A 21261-nucleotide genomic window follows, 5' to 3' on the forward strand; every position below is an offset into this window, starting at 1 on the left:
CCTCAAAAACGTCTCCGCAGGGCGCGATCGAAGTTTTCCTCGGATTTCCTCTGGTAGCGCGTTAGCTGTCGTCTGCCACGGCAGGCCCGACGCAGGCGGCGCCACTGTCGATATCGCGCCTCGATCGCACTGGTCGCGCCGAGCGCGATAGTGGAACGGAGGAGGAGGGAAGTGGATGGCGCTACTTTTATAAATATAGGGGCTTTACCGCCACCTAAAGTGAGAAAAGCACCGCCATCTACTCTTTCCTCCGCCGCCTCCTCTCCTAAAGCGCTTGCTTTTTTCTTTACTTTTTGCTTGCGAAAGCCAAGTCGACGGTGGCGCACCTAGAAAGTCTACGTTGAAGCTTTCAGGCCGGGCGCGCGCCGCTGCCGCCGCCGGTGACTGCGGCTGCGCAGAGGACTTTCAACATGGCTCTGAGGCGGAAAAAAACAAAATATACAGAAGTGAAAAGCGCGCGCTATCATCGTCCAATTGGAGATACAGGAGAGAGAGAAGCGTCGTTGATCAAAGGATGGCGGTACTTTTCTTATATAGGGACTTTAGCCGACACCGTTTGACAGCGCGTGTCCGCGCTCATCGAGTGTGATGTGTCACAGCGTGTACCAGCGCGTCGGCAACATCAACTGGAAAAGGAGAGAGTGGCGGCTTGGCGGGCTAGGCCAGCTGCAGCCAGCGGCAGGATCAGGTTTGAATGAAGGGAGGGGGAAAGGTGACGCCCGCGGCGGCAAGATCGCCGGGTCGAGGGATGCAGGCCCGCCACGCACACGCACGCTCGCTCGCACACGTGCGCTCGCTTCGCATTCCGTCGCGGCGGAGGTGGTGCTTCCGGTTGCTGCTCGCGCAAAAATGACAAAATTTGGGGCGAAATCTCTAGGTTGTCGGAGGGGGAAATTCTTTATATCGAGGGGGTCTCCCGCTGCCACTTCGTTACGTAGAGGTCTCAAATACATGTGCTTCTATGGAGTAACGGCGGGGAATATAAAAACTTCGTTATATCCAGGAATTCGTTATATGGAGGTTCGTTGTAAGCACGTTTAACTGCATAACGGTTTCGTAGCTGCGACGGGCCTTAGAAGTGAGCCTTGTTCACAAATTATTCGGGAGGATCAACGCGAGCACATATGCACTCCATTCCAGATCATTGAAAAGGGGTTGCGTGGAATTTATTGAATCCCGTGCGTAGTGTTATCATTACTTTCTACTCGTCATCACCTTTTCTTAGAAACCAGCCTTGAAGCTTACCATAACGGCAGCAAAAAAAAAAAGGAAAAGGAAAGAAGAAATCAGTAAATGGCACAAACGTTACGCCGGGCTTTGCTATGCCAGCGCAGAAGCCACGTATACAGAAGCTTCCCTGATACAGAAGCTTCCCTGATGAACTAGCAGGTATTCGAAATATTTTGACATCAAAGTGTTGCTGCCGTCCTCGAAACCCACGTAGAAAACGAACTTGAAATATAGCATTTTAATGACGTACGCATTCTGTAACGTCATTGCATTTCTCATAGAAAAATGTCAGTCACTAACTTGGAAGCAATGCGCAGTCCTACGACTAACCCCCGTCCTCGAAATGCATCTTGCCTTGAAGGCCATTCTTGATTTTGTCTAAATGACGCCTACCGTGCACGTGCCAGAGAAAGCGGAATGATCGTCTTGGTCACCTTCACGCCAGGCGTCATATAGATCAGTCAAGCATGAACTTCAAACTAAGATGCATTTCCAAGTACGGCTTAAGACTCGCGAGTGTTATGTTTGAAAGCAATGTAAAGGCAACTTAACAAACTATTTTTCATTCTAGCACTCGAATATTTTTGAATACTTCGAGCGCTTCTGATGAAAGCATGACGGATATCTTTAATTCGAAGAAGCGTTTGTTTTACGAATTATAATATTGAGAGTAAAATACGTGCACTATGGATAATATCAGCGCATAATGTTTCGCTAATACCCAATAGAGGGGAAAAGTCCATCTCTGCGAGCACAAACAATAAAATATTGAACTGCAATCACATCACCGTTACAAATTCATTAATTGCTAAATTTGAAATCTGTCCTTCAATCTGTCAATATAAATTGCTAAATTAAAGCACTATCCTTTGCGGGCAAAGAATATTTAAAAGGATACATTTGACGTTTCCTAGCGGTGACGGATCCCCTGCTCTTCATAGTCCAAGGAGGATACCGGGTCAACTTAGGACCTGTCATGTCGTCATGCCGCTTGAACGTAATCCGGGTGTTCGAGAATAAATATGGTGTTACTTTTACCTAAGAGTTGATTTGCCATTTGCCTTACCTGTTACATCATTGCAGTGCCTTCTGGAACACTAGCAGCCTATCCATGTTGCCCTTCAAAAGCTTCGATGTGGTGGCTATTAGATAAATACTAATAAACCCCACTAGATAAGTAGAGCAGCCGTCACCTCATTATATCAAGAATACCAAACAAAATTAGTGTTCTAGAATAGGGCACCTAATGTTTAAACGTGTTGGTGACATATCTAAAAACGCCCTGAATGAGTGAATGAAATACCCCTGGTATAAGTACGATATTAAAGCATGCATCCATGACATAATTCGTGTGGTAGGTTTTATTTTCAACATCAATCTAGACGTGATGCCATACGCTGGATAATTGGAATTTCGTTATAAAATTTATAAATGCCTTATAAATAATTTTAACTGCGCAATGCTAGGTATGACAGCGCATATTCCACAGTTGCCTTACTAACCTTGCGGATAATTTCCGGGGAACAGTTTACAAATGTATATATCATAATTGTTTTTTTCGTTATTTTCCTAATTGTACTGTCTGCCTAAATAGCAAGAAAATTATTTTACCAAGACAAGACAAAAGTCTGACTTCTCTTAACAAGAGAAGATATCCACATACATGTGTTCGTGCCTTATTCTTCACTGGAATTAGAAGAAGAGAAATTGTTCCAACGTAACAAAACTGTTTGGGAATCTGCCGTAAGAATTCCATGAACGATCTGTACAGAACCGCTGCGATTTCCGAAAAACGGTTACTCCATGCGTAGTTTGACTAACACTGCAAAAAATAGTTCTGTATTGAGTGTATCTATCGTAGCAGCACACAATATAGCTGAGAGACTGACATTTCACGAGTGAATCACTCCGCCGCGCCGCCGACACATGTCCCCGATGCTTAACCATACACTTGCTATGTCTATGCATGTCAAAGGTCTCAACTTTTATACCCCTTGAGTGATTGGGCAGATATATTTTAATAAATTTAGGTTTTCTGCTGCCCATGGGTTGCCATGTCGCATATACATTATGGATGGTTTGCCGAAAATGATCATACACGCAGTGGCAAAATCCGTATCGATAAAAAAGAAAATTACGTTACTGAGCAAACGAGGTATTATAAGTTTTCTTTCCATTAAGAGGTCGGCGTGCCGCAGAGATGCCTTTGAACCAACAATATGTGTCAGGTTTATGGAGGAATTTTATTTATTACAGAAAATCGAGTTGTCCTTACTCGCACTACATTTGCAGTGATACAAGGTGCACCTGCTAACTTTAGCCAAGCTTCCAAAATATGTTGAACTGCAGTGAGAAGGCGTGACCAAACACATGTCGGCTATTCTATTGGACAGGACACTATATTTTGCTCTACCTAATTGCATGTACAAACTGTGCTATTTCATTCGTAAGTACTGCGTGGCGAAGTCTGCTCTCTACATATGCCCAAGTCTTCTCTCTATATATTCAAAAGCGCTGCATCCTTTCTCTCTATATGCATGTAGCCTTTAATGTAGCTAGCTTGCACTGGTCAGTGCTAACGATTTTTTGCTTAGGGAAGCTTTGTTTTGCATGTATTTATAACGTGCCTCTATTAATGTCAATATGAGTGCGAAGTACGTAACCCGACCACACTAAATAACTTTGCAGTGCAATCAACCTCTACCATTTATCCACATAAACAAGCAGTCAGCCGGCTTGAAGGAAGAATGCCTGCTTGTTTTTATTGAAAAGTTTAGTGTCGAGTTTTCAGTTATTATGCTGACGGACACTTGGTACCGTACTGATGCAGAAGTAATACAGATTGACGAACATAGTTTCATCAGTTTTAACAGGGAGAAAAATAGATATATACTGCAAGAGTGTATCAGCGATTGATCAGTCTGTTCAACGGACATCGAAATACTTTCCGTAAGGTGCGGGAAATTTGTGTTCGCTGTAGTATTTTTAAATTTTTTATTTCATCATTCATCATTAGTGCAGAAGGAGGCCCCGGAGTTACAAGAACTGTCAGGGGGACCTCCTATTAGTAATTTAACAATGCAGTAATTAATACATTATGGCAACATAACAGCAACAAACATCAGGATACACGAAGTTAGTGAAGCAAATAATCATATACAAGAAAGGTGCTTACAATAATTGAAGTTCAAAATACAAGCAAATGAAATACATACAGCGTATGAATGAATAAATATGTAGTAATTGACACGTTATGGAAACATAGGAATGACACATGTCATAGAACACGAGGTTAATGTAACAGATAAATAGAAACATATATATGCTCACAATACGCAATGTACAAGTGTTATATAGACTATGCAACAAAAAATTTAAAACGTCTAAAAAGAAGGAGAAAAAAAAGATGACAGAGGGACATATAGAATAAAAAAAGGATAAAACCTATCGATACATTAGATAAATACAAAAAAAAATTGAAAACTGGAAAATAATTATGTAAACAATATAAACTCATAGTAATGAGTCTGTAGCCAGTAGTGTCGTTAGTAAATAATTCTTCGTATCTCTCTTGAATGTTCATGTTGTGCGGCAGGCTTTAACATGGGGTGTTAGTTTGTTCCAGTATTAAATGGCCGTAAAAAGAGCAGTAAACATTCCATAATTACTGTTTATTGTAGGGAATAAAAAATTGTTGTTAGCGGAAAATCTCGCATTGTTAGTGTTACTAAGAGCAGACCTATTAAATGTGTCTAAAATGATTTCATGATTTAGTGTGCGGTATATTAGTAAAACCAATTTGAGCTGGAGCCTGTAACGCAATGGTAGTATTTTTACAGGCCATCGGACGGAAATATAAAAAGTTTCCTAAAATTTCTAGAAAACTACTTCTCATTTACTAACGAGCTGGAATACACATTAGTCATGGGTGGTGACTTAAATGTGGACACGTTAGAGAACACAAATAAGCGATCCGAGTTATCTGCTCTTTCAGTTTCAAATTACCTTTCTAATGTGATTTCAACCCCGACCAGAACTAAGCCGACAAGTGCACCACTCATACACTTCTTTTTTAACAAACGCTCCGCCTGACGAGATACATTCTGGTGTTCTTGACACGACAATCAGCGATCACTTACCTATATACATTGCTTTGGCTCGGAATCTCAAACAAAAGATCAAAGCTTTGCCACAGATCAAATTTCAACAAATTAATTCCCGTTCACTTTTATCTTTCCGAGAAGAAATTAGCTCAGTAGATTGGGAGGATGTATTGTCGTTATCCTCACCCGATCTAGCATACAACCGCTTTATGAAGATCGTGTGCTCAGTATATCAGAAACACTTTCTTTATAAAACTCCTAAAAAATTTAAGCGTGCCCGTAAGCCATGATGAATGCCTCCATACTCAAAATGATTGAAGAAAAAAATAGGCTTTTTAATGTCTTTCTAATACGACGCGACTCAGTTACCTTCAAGACTTTCAAGAAGTATCGAAATAATTTCAACAAAACTCAGAGGCAAGCGAAACATAATTATTATTTCACAATGTTCGATGGTGTGATGTTCCACATCACACCAAAGAAATGTGGAACAAGCTGAACGCTGTAATATCTGCAAGGCAACCCGCAAACAATATTGATGAACTCGAAATAGGCAACGAAGTGTACAAAGGTAAAGAATTGGCTAACAATTTCAATAAGCACTTTACTACATTAGTTGAGAGCACAAATGATGACGACGCTCTCAACTACCTACCCACTTCAACACAGAATTCTCTATTCGCCACACCAAATAATGAATACGAGGTAATAAATGTATTTAGATGCTTTAAAGTGAGCAAGAGTAAGGACATAGATGGAATAACCAGTAGACGCCATCCCAGTAGGGGTTTAGACCTGGTCTTTCGGCACAAAGCGCGTTACTATATCAAAAACAACTAATCCTATACAATATAGAGGCAAAAAGAATAACTTTAGGAATTTATGCAGATTTTTCTAAGGCCTTCGATACCGTGAATCATGCAACGTTATTACAAAAATTGAATTGCTACGGAATTCGTGGTGTTGTACTACAATATATTGAAAGCCACTTGACCAATATAAACCAAAATGTGTCCATAAACAAAGAACTGTCGGCGCTAGAACAAATTAGATATGGTGAGCCTCAGGGCAGCATACTAGGTTCACTTCTGTTTATTATTTTTATAAATGATATTGTAAGTATAGGTACCTCAGCACAATACGTAATTTATGCAGACGATACGAGTTTATTATTTACAGGAACGAATGCCGACACCATCATAGCATCTGCAAATGATACATTAAACAGACTACACACTTGGGCAGTAAAGTATTCACTATGTACTGTGCTAAAACAAAAGCTGTTCTTTATCGGGCCAAATCTGCATCATGCAAAATGCTTTATTCGCTAAGTATAAATAATGTTAGAATAGAAATTTCGTCGTCTGCTTACACACTGGGTGTTGTGTTTCACGAGTATATATCCTGGAAACACCACACAGACTACATAAGAAATAAACTTAGTAAAATTGTAGGTATCCTGCGAAAATGTCAGTGCATACTGCCAGAGGCACAAAAGCTTATGTTGTGTAGCTCTCTCTTCTCTCCTCATCTGCGTTACTGCCTCTAGTCTGGGCAACTGGTACCAAGAACTCGTTGCACAACTTAATCAAATTGCAAAAAATGCCTTGCGTTGCATTGCAGGTTTGTCGTACAATGCGCACACGTCCGAATTATTTGCCAAGTTTAATGTTTTAAAAGTTACAACCCTATACGAATATCACCTCTTGACAGCTTTTAGGTCCGAATAATTTCAAAAAGGCAGCCACATTCGCGCTTTAGCAAATTTAACTCTTAATCCCTCCTCACGAATAACAAGACACACCAACCATTGGTATATGCCCCGGCCGCGAGCTATTTATAGACTGCAACTATTACAGTATTGTCTTTCGAGCTCACTAAATAAGTTTGAAGTAACAGTTGAAGGGTTACGCACGTTATCGAAAAATGCTATTTTAATTAAGATATCGTGACTTTTTTGTGCTTTAAACATGGAAATTGTTTTGGATTATGCTGTATGACCTTGGAAAAAAATTGCTTTGAACTGTTCTTTGTCAGCTTGTTTCCGTTGCTGTCTTTGTAAGCAGGGGGTGGCGGGGCTAGTCAAGCTGCAAAAAGCAGCTTTTTTCCCGCTATCCTCACCAGTTATGTGCATTTTTGTTGTGTACTGATGTGCTATAATGGTGAAATAAAGCAAATGTCAAATGTCAAAGAATATATAACATAGTTCTTAAGTAATATTTCTAGGCTAGACGTTTATATGGAAGTGGTAGAGCATACCAGTCAACTTAGTATTTCAGTAGCTTTACGCTCCCTAATTGTTGCTCAAACATTTGAAAGCCGCAGCGGACGCCACATATTCCCATTAACCGGTAAATTCCGACAGTCCTACTGAAAACAAAGCATATTGCGTCAATTGTGTGGGTACGCTTTGGAAGGTATAGCCTTTTCGACAGAAAATGCTTCGCAGTAGCGACACACTATACCCAGGTAACTTGTCTGTCGAAAGGTATTGTGTGTTCTCGCGAAAACTGAAGGCATGTATTTTTACCCCACTTCAAACATCTATGTGTTAGAACGAACTAGACGAGAAAGCTTAGTTCGAATTCGAATAGTAAAAGTGATAGCCACTGAGCCTTAGCGGAACCAAACCAAACCCCCCCCCCCCCTAAAATTGGATCAGCCCACACCTCAATATAAATCTCGATGTTTGCGCCAATAAAATTAAAGCGATCTAGCGTCGCACAATATCGCCACCTCCAAAGCATGTCACGTCAGCTTGTACTCAGCAGTGCTCCTCTGCCAAGCTTCGCTCTGTACACTTGGAGCCGCATTGAAGCGGCGCCACGAAGCCCTCGCGTGGTGTGCGCGTGTGAATGCATATTCACAAAGGATTTACTGAATAGCTATAGGCCGGTGGCTGGATTCCTACCAGCATCGTAGAACGTTTAGATTTTTTTTTGTTATGAGCCACGGCCCATGCCCAGTGACACGAATTAGCGTCAAAGATATTCATTTTGTTTCGGCTCATACCCAGTGTCGCACACCCCATGAGCCAAGTTAGCGTGAAAATATTCACTTAAGAGCGGCACATACAAAGTACAAATATCCATTGACCCAAGTTTATGTGCAAGAGCCTCATTGAAGGGCGGACCAAGCCCCGTGACACACACCCAGAGCCTAAGTTTACGATGGGTGGTCTCGGATTCGGTTGTCTCAACAGGCAGTCGATGGCCTATTCACTAGTCCATGGACTTCCCAGTGATTCAAGTTGTCAGGAAAACTGTTAGTAACAGGCATAAATAAATCGCTAATTACCAGAAAGTGTGTGACGAATTCTAAGTATGCTATTACCATTAAAAGCATGAGCCTGAACATAGCCTCCTATATACTTCACGCCTGCCCATCGGCGCCGATGAACGAAGTGAACCGGTCATCGCGCCTAGTGCCGTCACTCACCACCAGTTGGCGGTGCTACCCCAGAATAGAAATACAGGACGCTCTACGGCGGCGTGTGCTGTAGCATAACTATATATCACGCAATTCTTTTACCGGTGCCGATTATATTGTTTTACAACATCTCCGGGCGTTTAACGCCGACACAGAAGCGTACAGGCCGCCGCGCATTGCTTCTTCCAAAAGAAAATAACGATAAAAGGAAAACCACAGCTCTTATCTGTATTAGTATGAAGCTTCATTTTCCTTCAGCTTATTATTACATATGTTTTGTATGTCAGTGTCGAAAAAAAATAATGTCGGCTCTAATAACTGCACAACAAAAGCTTTTATTGCCATCATTTGGATTTAAAGTTTGTGGAGCTTTCGTGGCAGGGGCTTCTGTGAAAAAAGTTTGCCGATTTCATTCTTCTCCGTTATCTTCAGCACAAAATTAGTGAATAGAGGGCGGAAGAACTTTGTCACCATGATCTCGAACAGCTTCTCGTGATGCTCAGGCACTGAACAATTACATACTTCACGCTCTCGCAGCACTTGAGCAGCATTCACGGCAGTCTCCCTCAGCGGCTGCGTAAAATTTCTTAGCTTAGCGAGCACTACTTCAACCTACTTGTGAAAAGAGTTCAGCACAACTACGAGTTCGTCTGACCGATACAGCAGACGGCTTCTGTCTTGAAGCCTAATCAGAGAATCTGATGGCGCCGAGGGCTTGGGCTTTGTCAACAAACTGAGGCATTCTTTGCAAGACACCCGCTCATTAACAGCTTAACAGCTCTCGATAGGTATCCGCCAACCATCGCTAGTGCTGCACATTCTGGTGAACTAAACGTTTCCTTGCGCCGGGTAATGTGGTTGAACAGCGCTGCTGTCGCCTCTTTGGGAAATTTTTAGGATGGTTCTGGCGTAGTACTTACGCTCAGTTGCCGGCGTAGCGACGAGCATGTGCTATCTTCCGTGTCCATCACGTTGCTGTTTGCCGATGTTGACGCAATGCCTGTGTTCAGAGACTTTTCTGTTCCACACAAAACTGCCCGTGAGTCTGTCTGATCGTTGCTTCCAGCTGACCTCCTCAACCACCCAAAAAAAGATTCATTGGCGTCAGACGAGAGGTTTCTAGTCAGAACAAATCGAAAGTGCATCTCTCTCAGCAAGTATCTGAAGCATTCCACGTTTGACACATTCAAACTTGGAGCCACTTCTCTGGAAGTTCTTCATCGCTCGGAATTTCATGAAATGAGATGCCCGGGACCTCTCTCTTACTGTACGAGGTGCATCCAAGTCCACAACAATACGCCATACTACTGTGTATCCACTCGCAAAGCGCCCTATCAAACTATTTAAAGTAGCACAACCCACTCGTGACCACAATGTCTTCTTTTCGGCCAGAAGGCTCTCATTTGCGCTGCTGCTAGACATCCTCAATACGGAAACCGACAGTGCCACCACAGCCACAGTCCTTCAATACCCTACCGGAGCTCACCGCGTCAATCCAAGGCAGAAGGCAAGTTTTTTTCCCAGCCGTGGACTGCTGCAGAAAGGTGATCTCCCAGCAAACCAGCGAACCGTCGGCAGGCAAGGCAAATTAATATTGTCTCGATTTGACACTAATGGAGACGCGCACACGCAACTTTTCCCGCCTTTAACCATGCACGGCGGCTAGCGAACTATTCTGGGTTAGCAGCGCCCCTAGCGGCCGACCTGCGAGGAGGTCAGGAGAGGAGGTTGAACGGCGCTCCCGGAGTGATTGCGCGGGCACCGTAGCGCGGGCAGAGAAAGTATATAGAAGGCTATGGCCTGAACGGAAACCGGGCGACCAAAAATAGGCTTTAACGCCCTGCAATAGGGCAAAACAAATCAATGATATACAAGAATTCCTCCACATTCCTTCTCACAATAAATGCGACCTTAATGCGATTATCACTGAAGCAATGTAGCGACACAGCGTATGGCCAAAGCCGAAACGCGTATGCATCCCGAATCGTCATTCGCATTTCCCACCGAACTAGCTGCTCTATCTAGTGGCGTCGCCGTGAAGTCCACGCTATGCACGAGTTATATTCAGCCGAGCACCGCAGGATCTTTGAGATTCATTTTTACCATTCAAGAGTGGCACATATGTAGTGGCGTTTGTCTGTTTGCCGAACTGGTGTCAAAGAGTTTAATTGAAGAGCGGCAAATACCTACTGGCGCCTATTCAGGGCCCCAAGTTGGCGTCAGGTTCGTGTAAGAGCGGCACATTCCAAGTGGCACAAACGTAGTGCTCCAAGATGGATCTAAAAGGTTTATTGAAGAATGGCACGTACCCAGTGACCAAAGTGCGTCCGACAGTTGGTCTGAAAGTCTATTTCCTGAGCACAGTCCAATGCGCTGCAGATTAGGTGATACACTAGCAACTTCCAGTGACGCGGGATAGACATACAGACAGAATATTCAACAGAACCTATTTAACGGTGAATGTGGACGTTACTCCGATTCGCATTGAATTAATGTGGAGACGCGGCTTATTGCGAATGCAGAAATTGTATTCAGTCGGGCTCCCCTCTCGCGCGTCTTACTGCACACGCGGCGCCATCCACTGGCACCAGCCTGAAGTCGGCGCGTGGTGGGGCTTTGATTCCGCCGCTTGCTTTCGCACCCTGTCCCCTTAGCATCACAGCCCGATGTACTGTCAATTTGTCCACTACCTTCCAGTGACACAAGGTGGCGTGAAGATGCTTAGACACATAGATCGAAAGTCGGCCTCTGGTAAACGCGTGAAGCACCCTGAGCATGTGAGGCCGAAGTCACAAAGAAATTCGTACGTGAGTGCTGCTTGCATTGGCCAGCCACTTTCGCTAATGATATGTCGAACAGCACGGTTGGCTGGCACCTGCTTCTGTGAACACTTTTAGCGGAAGCACGTTTTCGAGAACCGCCGGGTAATATAAACCGAGTGAAGGGAAACATACCCTCTATGTATGTCCATGGCCTTGGAGACGCGAGGAAAACAAGGAAAGATCCCCCCCCCCCCCCCCCCTCCAGCTCTCGGTCACCAACAGCAAAACACCTCGCTCTCTTCCACACCCGCCTCCCTTCAACGGCATTCCCGCGGCTAAAGCGCGTCCAGCATCGGTCATCCCAGGCGAGCAGCAACGCCGCAGGCACCCCACCCTTTCGCATTTCCCGTCTGTCAAGAACAGGGGCCCCGTTCAAGTGTCTCCCAACTTTCCGCTCTCTCCCCCTCCTGCTTTCTTACGATGGACCTTTTAAAAACTGCACACCACCACCTCCGGGCTCGTTCCGTACTCGTAGTGCACCCGTTTGTATTGCAGAGGGGCTTTGAGCATTTAGTTGAAAGATATGACCCCCTGCTAGTGGCTCTCGTGACTGTCGTACGCAGCTTGAGGCCATCGTACTCGTCGATAGTTGACACTCCTGGGCTTGCTTCATTCTCCTGCACTTATATGTGTACATATCTGCACGCATCTGCTCTCTACACTGACAGATACGTTCCGCACTGGTCAAAGGGATGACGTACCCCTTTATTTTGCTGCCCGATTCTCTTCGCACAACTTCAGGACCATACTTTTCTGCCAGGAGAGGTTAAAGCTATATGAACAAAGTTGTGCGAATAACAGCAGGAGCCGATGGTTGTGAGCGGAGAAAAGATGGCAGATAAGAAATAAGGTTGATGACGACCAAGTTGTGCGCGGAATAGGGAGCGCGTGGTAAACGCCATATTGGCAGACGTGCAGACTGTCGCGCGCATCAAGGAACGAAGTGGCCGGGATGCAGTGTTTCTGGAGAAGACGACGGGCGTGAAACACCAGGCTTGATTCCGCCCTAGTACTATGGTGAAAAAGTGACGTCTCGTCCGAAAACCATGCTCGACAAAGCGCTGGTCTTTTGTTTCAGAGCCGCTGCTGGTACAATGCATCCGCGCAACTTTGAACATGCTTGCGCTTGTGTCGCTGGGCGTAGACATGCTGCTGCTCGCCCAAGCCACTCCCACTCCTGTCCGGGAGGCCAAAGCTGTTCGCGTGCGCTGCATAAGCACCAGATTTCTGATCTGCCAGAGTGCACTGAGCAGCAAGCAACGTGGTCTTCGAGACATCATCAAGAGCGATGCTGTCACTGGACATCGACGATGCTGGGCTGCAGACCATGCTGGCGCCGACATTTCTGTCACATGAATGGATACTGCAATAATGGAGTGATACCCACAGGTCCATGTTTTAAGACGTTGTTTTCCATAGTGGTGGTGGGTAAGAGCATACACAACTTCTACAGCTAAGACTGATTACTAAAGAGTTCTTGTGTTTTGTCATGTTGTTCTGGTATATTTATTCCGTTTTGCATGTGCCGCCAGCTAACCTTGTGCTATTATTCTGTTGATGCAAGCAACATACAAGGCAGAGTCAAATGCGTGGCAGTGTCGATTGCAAGGGGGTCATAGTTAACCATGCAGGATTCAAATGTTTACAAGGCATTGCGCACTTGTAGGCCCTATAATTCCTTATGAGCATCTGTATGTGTTTTATAAATTATACCTACTGTTGCATAGCAATCTGTCTCAAACGCTACCAGTCCTGTTCAGATGAACAAAAACGCTGCCGAACTACGCCTCTCTAAAGACCACGCGCGTGGCTTAATCGAGGCTCCGATCGCGTCATCTGTGGCGTGACAACGGTGCCACTTGGGCACGCGACACATACATTAACGAATATTTCTTTCTTTTCTCTAGGCAACAATACCAACTTAAGGCGTATAACATCAATTCGCGCTTTAGAAAGCAAGAGAAGGTCCTGCGGTGTACTTTAGAATCGTGTTCACTCTCATATTCGTAGAGGACTCGCTATGGCCAAATATTGCCGGCGCGAACTGGCATTCCTTCGTCTTGCCCGAGTCTCTTTATGGATCCTGCGTGTTGATCTTTGGTCTCCGTGGCCGGCCAAGCGTGCAATATCTACAGATTTGCAAATTTGTAGGCTTCATGACTCCTGATAACAACTGGTTTGGGTTTGACGTACTTGATCTATTATGGCTGAGTGAGGTCACACACAAGCGACTACACCCACATGAATTGACAAATGTAGTGCCAAGCTCTCTGAACGCTGACTGAGTGGCAAAATTTAGGTCCTATGGCGGCATTCGTGAAGCAGCAATGCCGCGATCGGCACCTGCAACTGATGCATATGCAAGTAATTGTTCCTGGCCTCTAAACAAAGATACCAAACTACGGTGCATGGTTTTACGATTGAAAATATATAAGCTATAATCCTATACCATGCTTTGTTACACGCGGTTAAACCAGGCAACCCCCTCTCATTGATTTTGAAGCTCGTTGATGCAGAAACATTATCGAGCGAATTTCTTCACCACATCTGTGGTGCCCTTGGAATTTGACTACGTGTATTTCGCAGCCTCTCATTCTCCCGTGCATGGAGCTCGTCCCTCGTGTTACCTTTTGCGAAAACGCAGAGCTGCGTAGAGGATAACATTTAAAACAAATTAAAAGTGGAAAAAAATGTTAGGCAACGAAGAATTCTACGAAATGCTGCTATGATAGGTCACAAATGACGCTAGCAAATTCCGAGATGATTTCGTCTCCGGAGCTCAGGAATTCAAGGAGCCATTGCATTAGTGGAAAATAAAGTCAAATTCTAGTGCGGAATTTTTTCGCCAATCTGCTGTGGTTTTACGTCTTTCAGTTGCCAACTTTTCAAAAGTTAGTGGACGTATATCCATGGTCACAAATAAATGTGTGCAAGAAATAAAAGGATGAGTGTGTGTTAGGCTAACAGCATATATACTACACTGATGGGCGTTGTATAAAGTATTTGATTGATATTGCAGAAGTAATTATCTAATTACCTTTACTAGGCTAATAAATAATTACATAAAATTTTCTATGAGGTGTGAATTGAAATATTGTGCAGGTTGTCGCGATTAGTGCGATAACAGCGTTCGCTTAAACCATGGTTGTATGTCGTTTTGTTTTCTTCCAAAAAACAAGACGCAGTATGTATCTTTCAAATATCATATTACAAATACGTTAATCGCTTCATGGACTGCACCGATCTAAAAAATAAACCTCGCGAAAAACGTGCCTCGTTTCTCGTGTGCGAATGAGCGATCGCACTATCTCTTGGTTGCGTCAGCAGCCTTTGGCGCACAGCTTTGGTCATTGTCAAACATGAAGCATTCTCTTTCAACCTCCGTAAGATGCATGGAGTATTTGATGAGGAGGTTTACGGTTTCACACCACTATAATCGCAGGTGACTGCACTCGTTTTCAGCTCGAACTTTTTGTATTATGACATCACTGGCTTTCTTTTTGCTTTTGTGCAAAAAAAAAAGGTCTGCGCAAGCTCAATACGCTGTATCGCACTCTCATGGGTCATTTCTAGACATGATTCAGAAGGATTTAAAGTGCCTGTTATTGATGAGGAAAGACATTGAAAATTTAGCACAATAAACAAAATGACGGGAGAATTTTGCTTGTCAAGACAGCCATGACCAACGCATATCTGCTGGTTGCATCAATCGTTATTCGCGTAAAGGCCTCCTTGATTGTTTCATTTTGACACAACATTTAGCTTCACTTGCCAGTAGAGGATCAATGTTTTAACCGCGCGGAATGCAAGCACTTGCCCACGTAATGAGGCTGTTGTACAAGTTTATTGAGCTTAAAGCGGAAATCGTGATCCACTTGCTTATAGTAAAAAATGCGACTTAAGTCACTGCTCGAAAGGCGGCCTAATGACGTTGTGGGCATGTGCTAGAACGCTCCCGGTAACCCTGCTACACTAACATTTTAAAAACATTTTAAAGTTCATCCATGCTTTATTTCTTCGAGGATCCAATTTTACATGCCAGATAGTTCACAAACGGCTGTGTTTAAACAAAGCAGTAGGCGTCGACGACAATCTCCAATTACAAAATAATGGAAATTTCAAACAGTATCGGCAACGTATATACATTGCAAAGCTTCACTGGCATCTTCGTTTAGAAAACTTGTTTCACGTAAATTGCCAGTATTTGTTCTAGATACGCCCCACTTTCCTCGAATTATCGACTCGATTAACGCTAACAAAATCCTCACGGACCGCGCTATATTCTAGTAACTTTAGACGTTTCTGCTCTTTGCATTAACATACCCATGAGTGAAGAAAGTGATGCCGTGTCGAAGTCTCGCGCAGTCAATCCTCAAGCCCACACTCCTCAAGCGTACCTGTAACTTCTCGAGCTAGTTCTCACGCTCAACTATTTCGAATTCGATTCTATTCACTGCCTACAAATTTTTCGCACAAGCATGGGGACGCCATTGCGCCCACGTATGCCAAAATTTCCTGGGACAGCTTGAAGCAAACTTAACAAAATCATATCCTTTAATACCGCATACCTACCTGCGTTACATTGACGACATATTCAAAATATGGAACACGGCACAAACGCGCTAGCCGACATAATTAGTCATTTCAAACGCTTAAACCCGAGTGTTAAGTTTCCTGCTCACCACCTTCCTAGTCAGATTAACTTCCTGGATACGACGGTTTGCATAGAAAATGGAAAGCTGAAAAGAACACTTTACCGGAAGTCTACAGGATAGGCAGCAGTATTAAGACTACACCAGTCATCACCCGCGACACTGCAAGCGAGGAATTTCTGTCGGGCAAGCGAAACGAATAAGAAGAATCGGTAGCGAAGACAACGATTATATCCACCACCTAAAATGACCTTAAAGTAACACTAGCGGAACGAAAGCATCCACAAGTTCCTCTCGACCGGGCTTATGACATCGCGTCAAGATTAGAGAGGCAGTCAGCATTAGCTAAGAAACAACCTACACCAGAATCTGATAGACCACCAGCTTTTACACAAACTATTGTAATGCCCTCCCAAATATCAACATCCTATCAAAATACCACCCAATATAATGAAGTAACGAGCGTCTGAGAAAAGCATTCCCACATGTACAAAGGGATACCTATCAGCGAAACTGAAACTCTAAAGGCATGTAATGCATGCAAAAGTCAGCCAACATATTCCCCCCGTAATAAAAGCATGTTCTCGCCCCAGGTGCAAAACCTGCAGGCACCTTCAAAGTGACCTTAAAATTAAAAGCACCGCAAATAGCTATACACACAAAGTGAAAACTTCCTTTACTTGCACTAGCTCCGATGTAATTTATATGCTTGAGTGTTCGTTCTGTAAGAAACAATATATCGGCAAATCGGGACAATCAATGAATGTCAGGTTAAAAGGACATCGCGCGGACACAGCTAAAGAACTTCCCAAAGCCCGTCGCCGAACATTTTAACCAACCAGGTCATAACTTTGACGAACTTAAACTCTACATACTACAGTTAAATTGCCGTTCTGCGCGGGATAGAAAATATAGAGAATCGTACCTCATTCATAATTTCAAGACATTGCAACCAATAGGCATGAACATTTAAAAGGGAGTTTTAGAATCTATTCGCTATGCTGAACTTTAAAGTTTAGGCAAGGGTACTTAGTTATTTTTCATTGAATTGCTTAACTTTTTATTAGTTATTCGCTTGTCAATAATATTCCAACCTCCCTTTTCTTTGACTCATTCATTTCGTTCTTTGATTGATATACTAACCCCCCCACCCCGTATTTTTTTTTTCAACGAGCACAATTTTTCTGCCGCTACTTTCATTCTCTCTGACAGACACGATAGTTCACTGGCCGCCAGAAGAGCAGACACCGCCCCCCTACCTCCCCGTCGTCCAGGCCCCTTCCACGAAAAGAGGAACCTACAATGACACGTCAACCAGCTAACATACAGCGCTGCCTCAAATTCCTCCACCTACTATCCGTAGTGCATTACCTTTCTTTTCAATTCTACACCATCGCCGCTAACACACTCGCCGCTAACCTACCCGCCTTACCTTCCCTCCCCTTTAGAAGAATCCTACCTATATATAGAGTGTGTCGAGGAGAGTATATGTCGACTCCAAGAAAACACGTCGATTTGTCGAAACGTGGGTTCCTGCTTTCACCTTGTTTTCGTGTTGCAAATTGTTTCACGTTTGTAAATTAATTTGGAAAGAACTGATAATTGTAAATGAAAGCTATGTTCAATGCCCTAAGGTGCACCAAAGCGGAATCACCGTAACTGTTGATCTCATACATACTAATATTCTAACACATTATCGCTGGCATGCCTAACATAGAAAAGGCGTACCCTCAGATTGCTTGTAATAGGCATTTCCAATTCGTTACCTTCAGATTACTGTCGGTAAAGATAAAAGTGCAAACCACAAGAAAGAAAATTGCACGATACGTAAGAAATTTTACTAGAATTTAATGACCGTGCAACCGCCGCTAGAAAAATTATTCGCATAACGTTACGACAAAAATGCAGCGGTAAATAGGAATGAGTGTAGCTGAGAGTCTAGTTATGATTGAAAACAACAAATGAGAAGTGGAGAACCGATGACCAGCGGTGTATTAGAATGTCAGATTGTACACCAATATGGCTGGAAATTAGGCGTTTTATTAGGTGATTAGGCCGCGTACGCATGCAAGTTAAAAAATTCGGAAGTACGTGACAAAGACAGCATACTCAAATTCGGGGTAAGTAGAATTAACTGTTATAGTATTTAGTCTTGCAGGAGGCGTCAATTAAAATGATGCTTTAAATATGGTATAATAAAAGGAGTACGATATTCAAAGTATTCGTGAAACATGAGTAGGCCGGGCACATCTGATCTGTGCAATCACTGAAAAGCTTCCTGAAATCACCTGAAAAGCTTCCAAACATCCATCCAAACATACATCTGAGGCGTGAGTCTGCTTCTCACGTTTCCTGGCAGCTGCAGCTTAGGCAACCGTAATCTATACCGAGAAACGCATGCGGTGAACGCTAAGCAAGAAGGCGGGCTTTCTGGTTCTTTTTTGTTATTTCCCTCCACGGCTGACGCGCCGCTGCCGCGGATGAGTGCAGGCGAGTGCCATGTGATGGTGCTGGAGGGAACCGAGTGGAGCGCGCCGCTCTGATTGTTAGAAACGCGGCGTTTGCCGTGCTGTGATTTATAGGAAATTTTCGCTCACGGTCAACGTCAGAGTTCTACGTATTGGGGCACCTAAAGCTATCGCTTTAAAATTCGCTAGAGCCCAGGTCACGATGAAACTCGGCGACGCCCACCTCCAGTAATATTGAATAAGCATCGTAGAATATTACAGTGCTTTAGAGGGGACGTAGAGGCCAAACACCACGGAAAAACGTGGCAGAGAGCTTTCTAAAGCTGTCACCCCGTTGCATGACAATGTCTTCGCCCGCACTGCAGGGGAAACAATGACAAAACTCCTCTCTGTAAGCTTTCAAATGATGCGCCATCCACTCTATTCAACCAACATGGCTCCGCCTTACTATCGTTTCCCCCACTCTCAAAAAAAAAAAAAGAAAACACCTGAAGGGACAACAATTCGAGAGTGTTCTGAAGGTAAATAATCCTTAAAATGAGAGGTTAAATCGGCGTATGGAAAACATTTCTTTGCATAGACATTAGAAAATGTAAGACAGATGCCGCAAGTGCTTTGACTTCCTGGGGCAATATGCAGAAAAGTGGCAGGTATAGCTTGCTAGCTTAATCTTTTCTTGGTAAAGCTTATTACTTATCAGCACAACTTGTACACGCCTATCACAATGAGGCCACCACTGACTTCTTCGGCTAAACCCTCACATTGAAAGAATTATGTTAAAGCAGTACTGACCAAGACGAGCCGTGGTCATGAAACATAGTGTTTTGATATGCCTGTTTAATGGCGCCACTCTTGCACTTCTGGTCAAACCAGTTGGCTACTGTATCTTGTTCAGGAGCCGGTACCTCGGTCCGAGCAAATCAACACGATACTTTAGGTCATTTGTAATGTCCACTGGCAGAAATAGATGATACATTCTTGCTTCGAACTATCTGACTTCATAAGCCCAAGCAGGCACTCTCCAATGAGCAACAGTTAGCAAAATAGCGCTAATTTTCATTGAGGCCCTATACCTAATGCATGGTGCTTCCACAGTAGTCAGAAAATACGAAGGGCATTGTGTCTATGGTTCCGCTTCTGCACACCGTCTTGAGATTTAACCTCGTCTATGGCTGTGAAGTTAGAGCACTTGAGGGTGTATCGGCATCTAAGTGCCGAAGTGAAACGCCGGGACAGCAATAGAATAGTGAACCACGTTGTTTATTGAATGCAGTTGATATACTACTGCAGGGAGAGGGAAAAGAGGGTGTGTTCGTTGATAAAGGCGTGGGTGTTGGTTTGGCTTCCATCATTGATAACTCGTGCGCATGCAGAAGTGAGCACACCTGTGCGGATGCGATACAGAGGGCATGATGCTTTTTAGGACATGATCACAAATGGCATGCTGACGAGGTGGGTGTTAAGGTGTTTAGGCAAAGCGCAAAGGGAACCAAGCCATCTTGCAAGTTTGTGAATGCAAGAAAGGTGTAAAATACAATGGGAGTGGAGTGATTCAATATCCACAGCGCCACATGTATGTGCCCAGCAACGAAGACGAGGATGACGCCGTACAGAAGTAGATCAACTAGGAGGCGCCGACTACGTGTGGGTTGCTATTAAAAATGCGTTTTTATTCGCGTTCTACACCACCTTACCCATGTCTACCTTGTATACGTCGCAACAAAATGATCTGCTGGCAATTGCAAATCGTGCGATAATGTCAAGCATGGAGTGCTGGCAAGAAATATTGTATTTTTACTACTCAAGTGCGGCTCATGTGGCTCCTCAAGTTTTCTAGCCGTCGTTTTTCTTTTCCTGCCCACGCTTGACGTGAACCTTGCAACCATGCTTTTCACAGTTTTGACGTCACGCTTTCGACACTGACGTTCCCTTCGGAATTTGAAGTTAACTAGCCCGTGGGGATATGTTTGTTATTAAAATTACTCGTGTCGTTGGATGCCGTGCCGAGAACGAAGTCTTTAAAATATTTATTTAGTTTTCATTGGTTCGCAGAAAATCAAGATGTGAATTTCTGCAGTTTTTCGCTTATGCATAAAACAAGAATATTTTTAACTACGCTGAAGCATTGAGCTCTGCATATTTAATGAGCGACGATGAATCACAATTTCTTTTTGTGCATTTTTTAACTTTCTTCTATATTCTGCTATCCCGTACCCAAAATGCCAGCAAAGGTCGTGTTTCGTGTTGCGCCAAAAGTCGAATGTGAAACGATTATGCAGCACCCGCTTATAAACTAACTTCAAACCAATAAATGGGCAGAAAACAGTTCAGAGTTAACGCAAAGAGAACTTCTAGGTTGGGCGACCTCATACCGACAAGTACGAAGTCTGCCACGATGAACACTCATGCTTGAGATAAAATCGCAAGGACCACTTCAAAAATAAAGTAAGGAATTGCAGCACTGCGTTTGTAAGTACGTATCTTTCACTTCATTATTGCTGCTGTAAATTTTGGGCCGCTCAGAATTATTTTTACAGTATAACCTACATACAAGCAA

General features: G+C 43.6%; 1 protein-coding gene across 4 annotated transcripts in view; it reads left to right on the top strand.

The window, feature by feature from the left end:
• The window catches only part of LOC119433758 (neprilysin-1-like), a 741141-nt gene that overhangs the window by 349727 nt on the left and 370153 nt on the right, over positions 1–21261 (top strand). The window lies entirely within an intron of this gene.

The sequence above is a fragment of the Dermacentor silvarum genome, chromosome 11 (genome assembly GCF_013339745.2).
Source record: "Dermacentor silvarum isolate Dsil-2018 chromosome 11, BIME_Dsil_1.4, whole genome shotgun sequence".
Lineage (NCBI taxonomy): Eukaryota > Metazoa > Arthropoda > Arachnida > Ixodida > Ixodidae > Dermacentor > Dermacentor silvarum.